Below are 11005 nucleotides of genomic sequence, written 5' to 3' on the forward strand. Positions count from 1 at the left end.
TTATAGTTAATGGAAACATATTGCGACATCATTATTTGATTTTATATATTTTTAGTGGTTTTGAATTTTAAGATTTGTTTTTGCAAAGAATTATCATGAACACGGATTAAGTATGGAAGGGGGATTTTGTAGATGTTGTCACGTCTACAAAAAAATAAGCATTTTTTTTTAGTTTTTATTGCTTATTTAATATAAAATATTGTTCTAGGAGCATCTGCATTTATATTCTTTAATTCTTAACTAAATTTTAATTAAAATAACTAGAAATCGATTTTAAAAATCTATTTCTAGTGATTATAATAGAAAATAATGAGTATTATTTTGTGATTTTTTATATATGTATTAGTGGTTTACTATGCTAGTCTTCTTCAATTATAAATTACCTTTATATTAAAGTGATTATTTGCTACTTATTTTCTTACAAGAGTATAAGAAATATTGACCTCAGAGTAATATATATGATGTTATTAGAATTTAATTTTGATCAGCATTATAATGTTTGTTATATATTTAGCAAGTATTGTTTACACAACTAAAATTAAAGAGGTATTTAAAAAATATCAATGCTCTAAGTAAATTATATTTATGCTATCTATGATAGCTATGATAGCTAAAGGGCTTTACTAGGGAGCATGGATGTGGATGCAGACTTGTGGAAGATTGTAAGATTGATATTAAGGAATTTCAATTTGTAGGAACCAACATGTAACATGCATGGAAGTACAGGGACTAAACAATAGTTTATCCATTGCTAAAGAGGTGTGTTGACTTTAGTCAGAATGCATTTGCTTCCGGATCTGAACCATTTATAATCTAATCGTGAGCCACGTGACCTAAGACAATCACCAGCCAGTGATATTATCGTTACTCCATGCAAAAGTGTGAGAGAATAAATTGCCTATTCATGAGTAAAGTATTTAATCGTTTATGGATAAGAAAAAAAACTCTAGAAGATTACAAAGTGGGGTCTCTAGAATAACGTTAGCCTCCCCTATTATTTTAAAAATGCTATTTGGCCCTCCTTTCTTGAGGTGAAGGTTCAATCCAGTCCTATTCATTTCACTCTTTTTGGCTCCTTGCTTTCCCTTTACTCCCGCATGAAAAATGCTAAAGTGCATTGCCTCCTACTAAGAATCTTGCATATTTTAATTAGATCTATCAAATTAACTAACTTTACGGCTAATTACATATTTGAAAACACGAGCGCGACTGTAGTGCGATCTGCATTAATAAAATATTGTTAATCTGAAACGTGAATTGCATCGCAGTCCCAAATGAGCTCTAAATATACATAGTATGGTTTTATTTTTCTCCATACTTTATGGGATTGCCTGTTCAGAAATGGCATTGAATTATAGTCTCTTAGGGTGGTTTGGGTAGAATTTCTTCCCTATGGAGTAAATAGTAATTCTCCCACTTTCATTCAATTTGTAAGGGAAGTACGTACACCAGTCACTACACCAACTGACATCAAACTAATCACTTGTTAATTTATTTCTTAATTGCTTTCTTGTCGATACGGACTATCAAGCCCACCATTTCATATATAGTATTGTGCAATAATTTGAAGCATGACATATAAAGCACTTGCAATGATACTATGGCACCAAGTTTAGGTTTTTTTTTTTTTGGGCAGGCCTGTGTGGGAAGCGCTTTAAATCTTGCTCATGGGATTTTAGCTGCCCGCATTCATTTTTGTTGAGTGCCCGTTAATTTCTCATCTACCAAGAACGTCTAGAGGTTCTCGATGCCTGCTTGATGATGAGAGTTCGGAGATGGCATTCACTAGCTAAGCAGGTTAACAAGCACCATAAGCAACATCTTCTAGTTAATTAAGATATACTTATTAAATTTGGCCTTCTTCTATTGGTTAATTCGGATAACTCGTGACTTAAAATTTGATTTGGTTTGTGTTTTAATTTATATTAAAATAATAATAATTTAAATAAATAATTTAATTCGTTATTCTGTTCACTGTATGTTAAATTTAATCAAAATTAAAAATTAAAGCAATGAAATAACATTGTTTTAACTAAAAATTATCAATTGGGCAATTCATAAATTAATCCAATAATCAACCAAGCAATATAGATAGATTGTTACCATTGTAAATTATGATAATAAGAATCACTTTTATTCACCACAATGTGACCTATCCTTTAAGGCTCCCAGCCGGCAGATGACTTTTGCTTTGTCTCTTTTACTTGGATATGATCCCTATTCCCTACAGCTTTAATTGGTTCCTATCTTTTCATTTTCACACATGGGCAGATAGATAGTCATTTACTTAATTATCTATAGTGCTGTGTGAGGGTGGTTGGATTGACTAGCCAGTGCCTCTACTCACCTTAAGCACCTACCAGGGCCATATGGTCCCTTGGACAAGAGCCACTGTGCGCCTTTAATGGAACGTCATGGGCAAAGTTCAGTCCATATTCCACCAAAAATAGGGTAGGAAGCAAACCGACACGGTGCATGTGTTTGAGCACCGAGGATTAGCTAACCAAGGAAAATGTTCTTTGATGAACACAGTCTACACCAATTTAATTCTAGCTTGAAATGCCAAGAAATGGCATCGAAGACTATATACCTAGCCAGAACAGTGGTGCTTATACTGTATGGGAAATAGGCAAAACTTTTGAAACTAGTCCTCATCTTTGCACGACGCACGCCGCTGTCCCTCAAGGCATGGGAGATCGATGGCGTGTCAACTACAAGCAAACCAAAAGAACAACTCATAAAAGTAGCCATTGTTGAGTGGTGAAGAACCAGATGAAAAGCCAGAAGAGACCTCAGGGACGATAGAGGAAAGGGAAACCGAGGATAAAAGGAAGCATGTGGGGAGGGAAACTTCCAAGGCCTTGGATTCTACGTTTCTCAAAGTAAATATGCTGGTCCATCACCACGTCCATTTTTAAGGGACAAGGGTCCAATGCCATGAGACCCAATTCAACATCATGGTCATTCTCTCATGTGCGTCTAATTATATCTGCTTGGTGGTCTGTCTCTGTCACTCTCATTTCTCACCCTTTCCCAGCTCTCTCTCCCCCGGCACGCACACAATGATAACGGTAAAATAAAATGAATGCTTTGTGCTTACCTATCATATCCAGGAGTGTTGAATTACAGCTACATGATATGAAATTAATAGTTAGATTTAGATTAAAATTTTTATTATTTTTTTAGTTATTTTGATACGCTGATATAAAAAATAAAAAAATTAATTATATATATATAATAAAAAATACTTTAAAAAATAATTATTATGACTCCTCCAACCATCCAACCATCATATTCGTACAATTATTCTTCAACTCCGTGCCAAGGTCAAAATAAGACGACCCGTTGCGTTTATTTTTATGGCCGTTGGTCGTGGGATTGCCAACAATCTCCCCGTGATGTGTTCAACAACTATTCAAGGTCAACTATTCGTGGCCTTAAAGAAATCACCCTCCACTAAAAGAATGCGAAACCACCCAATTAACTACAGGAATCTGCTTGAGCAGCTAGCAATAAGGCTAGATTTTGCTACTCCAATCAAACTATTTTACTCCACGAGAATCTAGTTCATATAATAATTTTCGGGTAACCCTATGATTCTCAATGAGACAGTTTACTGATTAATATTTAGGTCTTCTAATAAAAGTTCTTATATTTAACCAGTACAAAGATTGAGGTGGAATTTAAAAATGAAAAATGATTTTTTTTTAAATTTTTATTATTAAACTCAGCCTGATTTAATGGGTTAATTAGATAATTCATAAATTTAAAATCTAACCCGATCTAAAATTTAAATTAAACTAGTTGAGAATTAATAAAATTAAAATATAATTGGATTTTAAAAAAAATAAAGTTTTCAAAATGATGTTCTATTTTTTTAAAAAAAAAAAAAACTTGAAACGGCTTAATTTTGAATTAACTCTGCTTAACTTGCCCTATGATAGACCTAATAACTTTGAGGGTCTCCTGAAAAATAAACAAATAAAATCCCACCCATCGAGTTGGGTTGCGAAACTCTGATTTGAAATCCACATGTTAGAATCTCAGAGGCTTTGGGCCGTTGAGCACCGCAGTCACAAGTTCATGGGCTCTGAGAAATAGTCCAAAAGTTAGAAAAAGAAAAAGAAAAAGAATATCCTCCATAGAATGAATGCCACGTGGACCGTGTGTCTGATGGACAACTCACTCCACTCACATCTGTCTAGTGGTTGATGCTTAAAGCAGTCCCCACATATCCAAAATTCCCCAGAGGCACCCGCCAGGCTGCAATTGACGAAGCTCTAGCATACTATCCACAGAGCCAGCCAGTCTATTGAAAATTGGAGAAAACAAGAAACAGAAATGCCAGTAGCACCTTCAATTCCTCGTCTTCACTCACCATTTCTATGTTGCCATCTTTAAGAATTTTCTTCTTCTTCATTGTTATCCTTCAAGTCTCCAAGAAACAATCATCAACGGTCACCAGTATCTCATCTGTGCATCAGAGCTGTTGATCTTGATCAGAACACGGTTCTTTCTCTATCCTTATCCCCGTCCTAAATTTTTTAACATGTTGTAGCAATGTTGTGAAGAGTGTTAATTCTGGAAAAAAAAAGAAAAACAAAACCAGATAGTTGCAATTTCTGTCGGGGTCGTGAGCATTGCTGTTGGGATAGGCATTCCGATTTTCTATGAAAGCCAGATTGATAATGCTGTATGTTAGTCTTCTTGTAGTTGCCAATCCAGCATGATGTCATATTTCAGACACTAAGTCGTACTTATCGTTTTATTTTGTTGCAGGTAAAGCGATAAAATACTCAGCCATGTTTCCCTTGCAGTGGTAGTGGTGCCCGGAAGTAACAATAATCCAAATTTGAGATTTTTTTTAATTTATATGAGCTGTTCTATTAATTAATTTTAATTAGAAGAAATGATGGGATGGTGAAATTCAAATTTAGATTTAAATTCAAATGAGAGTAGAGGCATAGCTGAATTTGGATGATTATATGCACATGATGTTGTCATGTTCAGATTCTGATGGTTGTTCTTTGTAATTGGATTACTTTTTGCAGAGAAATGCAGATTTTGCCTGGGAACTGGCTCAGTGACAGTGGAGCTAGGTGGGGATGGCAAAGAAGTCTCTCCATGCATCAATTGTGAAGGTGTAGTTGTTGGGGATTCCGGCTCCCTATGCGCGGACCGGTGATGTACTGATAGTTGCTCATAGAAGGCTTAAGCACACTGACACAATATTTTACGTGGTTCGGCAAAACCGCCTACATCCACGGGAGAGTCCATATTATTAGAGATATATAGAGAAAGGATTACAACATACATGGAGGAGGAGGATCACTTCACTCAAACTCAACTCCCAACTCTTTTGATGCTCTTACAGCTGCTGCAATGGCAGCAAGGCTGCTGCCATTGCAGCTCTCTCTTTTCTCTCTATTCTCACGTTCTCACTCTCTCAACCCTCTCACATTTTGCTCTCACATAATGCCTCTATTTATAGGCATTTAATTGTGCTGCTCCACTTGTTTTTTTGTTAATAATGGTGGCTGCCAAACTTACCAAACTTTGACATTGGACAATGGTTGTTGGCTGCCACCAACAACCCACCATTGCATCCATCTTCTTTGACAATGGTGGCTGCTGTAATTGTCAATGGTTGTTGCACATTAATGGCAATCAACCTAACAATCACCCTCTTTGCCATTCATGTGGGGCAACTGTCCTCTTGCTTCTTCAGCACAGGCTTGCATCTTGCAGCTCTTCCAAGCTTACCATTCTGAGAGCGTCTATGGCCGAGTTTACAGGTACTCGCCAAACCTTTCAATCATCAGAGTTACCAAAGCACACCTTTTCTCACACAAAAGGATCACTACAACCAGATAGTCTCCCACATCACATCTGAAGAGTGTTAATGTTTGTCTCTGGAACACAACATTCCCCTTCGAGCGTATCAACCATGCTCGGTCCGGAATGATTCATCAAGCCTTACACCAAGGCTTACAACACCCCCTCAAACGGAAATTTCTTTTTCCAAGTGCGACAGTCATTATCTGAATATCTCAATATGATCACGAGCTCACCACTCTTCCAAGAGTCTACTCATCCAGGAGTTGCGCCTGCCCTCTGTTCCACCCTAGGAACCACGCCTTACTTCTCCGTGAGTCTCTCGCTCTTAGTCGTAAGAGTCTAGGTAGCTCTCCACCTTCACCTCTGGGGGCAGCCCATTAAACGTTGATCCATATCTGTCTTCATACTCTGAGTATTATAATGCCATTACCGAGCTCACCACCTTGACAAGAGTCAACTCGTTCTCGGAACCTGCGCATGCCCTTCTGCTTCTTCATAGCAGCCGCGTCTTAATGCTCCACAAGTCACACACTTATTGTCCAAGGCAAATGTCTTCTAGCTCATTGATCTTTAGCATGGGGGCAATATCCATGAAAGTCAATCTTGCATTTGTCTCCATACTCATCATAGCCACTTCATTGGCTATACACCTGTCCACTTATGTCTAGCCATCACATTGGCCTGGGACGTTCTGAACTGGGCTTACATCGTGGCCCACACACCTTCTCCTTCGGTGTTTCCGCTCGTCGTCATGCGGCGGTCTGAATTGGGGCTCCTATCATGGCCCTCACACCTTCTCTAAGGTGTCTTCCCCTGTTGTCATGAGGCGGTCTGAACTGGGGCTTCTATCATGGCCCTCACACACCTTCCATCTAAGGTGTCTTCACCTTTCATAGGTGGTCGCATCCTCCTTCAGCTGAGATGCTTCAAAGTGGCTCTAGAATTCTCTACCACCATGTGCACTATGGGAGAGATAGCTGCCACTAATCATATAGAAAGAGAAACTTGCGGTATACTCCTCGCAATCCTCCACCTCGATTTCTATGTTTGGAGCTTCTATGCCTTTATGCTTGACAGCTCCACCTACACCAACTCTTTTTGGTGTCTTCGCCTTTCGTCATAGGCGGTCGCCTTTTATCATAGGCGTTTGCACCCCTTTAATTAGGTGCCTCTGCAACAACTCTCTTTCCATCCTTGCATGCATTGGAAAGGTCTTCGCCTGTTGTCTTCATCAAGAGCATAAGAGACTTCCTATTGTACAAACTTTAACAGTCTCTGCTCTGAGCTTCATCTGGGAACTCTTCTTCTCCTTGCACATGTTGTCTCATTACAGTACCTCGTTGGATCCTACGGGTACTCCTGCACAATCTCCGTGTGCCCTCGTGCAATTTCTGTTCTCCAGATTTTCCCCTATTCCTTGCTTATGTTTGACAGCAGCTCATCATGTCACAACACCTGTCCAAGTCAAAATAGAGTGCCAATCTTTATCCTCTTGCTGTATTTCTCTTCCATTATCAGGGTCTTCATCAATTCTCCCCTCGAGAAATCACAGTCACCGAATTTAACTTCTTTGGAGAAATCACCACTCCATCAGATCCTTCATCATACGGAACCCAACTGTTCCCTTGTGCCGTCATCCTGCTAGTCTTCAACTATTTCATTACAAACTGCTATATATACGAAAATAGTACCGTATGGATAATCCTTCCACTAAGCAAGTTCCCAGGAAAGATTGGAGGGGTCACACTGGTCCCGCTTAAAACCCAATCTCCTAGACAGAACTTCTTAGGCCATATCTATTCATCGTACTGTCTTTCCGTATATACAACCATTTGCTAGCTTTGTTGCGGCTTTCCTTTACAAGTGATCTGGAATATACTGGTTTAATACATGATTTCTCAACATCTGGCGAGACTACCAGTTCTTAGATTCGTCAAGATTGGTCTTCATTAATTTTCACTCTACACCGCTAATTGTCCACATGATCGGGTGTCCAGAGTGTCCCAATTTTGCCTTCCCTCAAGGCAGTTAAATTCTCCCCACTTAGCAGTTCATCACATGTAATTGGGTAAACATGTGCACCTTCTTCTTCTTCATCTCCATCGACCACCATGATGACCTTCAGATGCCTCCTAATCGGGCAATCTCTCTTTAATAATTCACCATCACCACTTTTGGTCTCAAATCTCAATGATCGGACCGTACCATTGCATCCGGAACGATCAAATTTGCTGGAAACAAGTCTGAAATCATCCAAATCGCACTTCAGACGGCTAAGATTTGATCAAAACAATTCTGGCCTGATTAACGGCTCAGATTCAATCTCAGATCCGGTTGTACGTAGGATCAGCTACACTGGATCCTGTCCTTTGGCTCGCGGCTCGGCTCGGCTCGAGGCTGATGACGTGGCAGGTGGGTCTCACTTTGCTGACTGGTCGATGACGTGTCTGCTGACTGGACGCTGCCATGGATGCTGACTGTATATACTGGCGTCATGATGACGTCATCATTATCCGGGTCTGGCACGTGGGTCGGGTCGGCTCATCCGGGTGAAGAAGACGCGTGTGACGCGTGGCGCACGTCTGTGCGCGTGGGCAGTGTCCTCGCCGGCGCGTGATAGCGCGTGTGACGGTTTTCGACGTCCGATTTCGACGCGGTTTTCAACAGTGGCTTCTTCTCTTCCTCCTCTACACAGTGGTATGGTCAAAACACCATTTTGAGAACTTTCATTTTTGAGCAAAAATCAAACACCCCTTTAAACCATGTGCTCTGATACCAATTGTTGGGGATTCCAGCTCCCCATGCGCGGACCGGTGATGTACTGATAGTTGCTCATAGGAGGCTTAAGCACACTGACACAATATTTTACGTGGTTCGGCAAAACCGCCTACATCCACGGGAGAGTCCATATTATTAGAGATATATAGAGAAAGGATTACAACATACATGGAGGAGGAGGATCACTTCACTCAAACTCAACTCCCAACTCTTTTGATGCTCTTACAGCTGCTGCAATGGCAGCAAGGCTGCTGCCATTGCAGCTCTCTCTTTTCTCTCTATTCTCACGTTCTCACTCTTTCAACCCTCTCACATTTTGCTCTCACATAATGCCTCTATTTATAGGCATTTAATTGTGCTGCTCCACTTGTTCTTTTGTTAATAATGGTGGCGGCCAAACTTACCAAACTTTGACATTAGACAATGGTTGTTGGCTGCCACCAACAACCCACCATTGCAGCCATCTTCTTTGACAATGGTGGCTGCTGCAATTGTCAATGGTTGTTGCACATTAATGTCAACCAACCTAACAGTAGTTTCTTTGACATGCACAACATGTCAAGGCTCCGGCGTTCAACCCCGGTATCTAGATCGCAGGTACGAGTCTAGTAATCACGTCCCCTATACACAGAAAAAAACACTACTGGCTGCTCTGTATATTTAAATTACTCTAATTAATCCCATCCTTGCAAACATCGGCAAGGAAAAATCAGACATTGTTCTATAAAATTCTTTGTTGGAAGTGACAAGAAAACTCTGTCTAAACTTTATACTATCCAAGTCAGTAAGTTAGGGAATGATGAAAGTCTGTATTGTGTTACTAACATAACTGTGTATTTTATTTTGAACAGAGAATTCAAGGATGATGATTGAAGCTCTGAACGAGCAGTAGTTTTGAAGTTGATCCAATCAGCTTGCAATGAGAAAGACTAGATGATCAACATTCTTTGTATCGACACCTTCAGATTCCATCGTTTCTTTCACCTTCTTTTGTCTAATGTACACAAGCTCAATTTGCTGGGAGTCAGGTGGTATTGATTCTACTGGGGAATCAATGAGAAGCAGGGGTGTTCTTGTTATGATAATTGAAAGGAATTAAACAGAAAAGAAGAACAAGGGGAGATAGAGAAGAGTCACGCAAACAGAATCACATTTTCACAACTCCATATCTAGCACAAGCAGTACTGATTTTGCTTCACTAAAGAGCAAAAGCTGCTTCGAAACAATGAATGAAAAAAACCTGGCTAAAGCAATGCCAACAGGCCCAATGCATGGCTTCCGGGAAGTTAAAAGCAACAAAAAGAACGAAAATAACTAGCCAAGCGTCGACCAGCTACCCAGAATGACATATCACGCTGTTCTTCACATGTAGCAGGTGAAAAGGAAGAGGATAGTCAGTGATGGAAAGGACAGCATAGCAACACTGCGGCTATATTAGACGGCGATTCTTGAAAAATTATCAAACTAGCAACAGCATAGATGGGGTTGCTTGGAATGATAAAACAATGCACATAGTCACAACCCTTCGAGTTTTCAAATTTTTGGTATCTGATGATGTGGGAAAAACTTCAAGGATGATGTGTCTTCTTTCACATGGGAATCCTTGTGCTGTTGTGCAGGTCTGTTCATGTCTGTGGCTTTGTGGATAATCCTCTACAATTCTGTACTGCTAGAGTACTGATTATTACTTTTCATCTATGGCTCAGAGGAAAGAGGCAACATGAAGCACCAAGATTCCTGACCATAAATACTGCTACTGAGCAGCTCTTGGAAATTTGAGCAAAATCGTGGAGAATCTGGCGAGGCTCACAATTACTTCACTCTCTTCAGGATCAAGTGATATACAAATTCATATTCTTTGTTTATGGACGTCATACTGTGCTAACTTTTATCCTCTATAGTAGGAAATAGCTTAGGACAGTGTTTTACACGCGCATGTACAGATCTCAGATCCGAACTGTGTCTGCCATATAATGCAAGAACCGTCTGTCATTTTCCTCCGACCCAACACTTTGTCTCGTGATACCCCACGTCCTCAAATGCGAGAATACACATTGTCTTTTACCAACCAACTTATCTGTATTTTGCATAGGTGGTAAATCCAACCCAGTCGGATGGTCGGCTAAGAAAATCCAAGATTTAGACTCTAATTTAGACTGCGTTTTAAGTTAAATTAATCTAATCAAATCTACTCGACTGGTTACACTTGATTTGATTTGGACCGGTTGGATAAATACCGAGAATATTTTTTTGAAAAAATTAAAGTGATGTCGTTTTAACTAAAAAGGAAAAGTCAGGATCTTTTTATGTGCTAGATCCTGGGCAAGGTAGCTATGTATGTTGTGGGGGCTCAAATCGGACAACACAACGGGCTTTACAGAGTATATAC

The 11005-nt window shown here is 39.7% G+C and overlaps 1 long non-coding RNA gene across 1 annotated transcript; it reads left to right on the plus strand.

The window, feature by feature from the left end:
- The first annotated feature begins 9134 nt into the window (after window positions 1-9134).
- LOC133694312 (uncharacterized) lies at window positions 9135-10624 on the plus strand. The gene is made up of 2 exons (XR_009842266.1): window positions 9135-9213; window positions 9468-10624. It is a non-coding gene; the product is annotated as an uncharacterized LOC133694312 (long non-coding RNA).
- Window positions 10625-11005: the final 381 nt, after the last annotated feature.

The sequence above is a fragment of the Populus nigra genome, chromosome 5, assembly GCF_951802175.1.
Source record: "Populus nigra chromosome 5, ddPopNigr1.1, whole genome shotgun sequence".
NCBI lineage: Eukaryota > Viridiplantae > Streptophyta > Magnoliopsida > Malpighiales > Salicaceae > Populus > Populus nigra.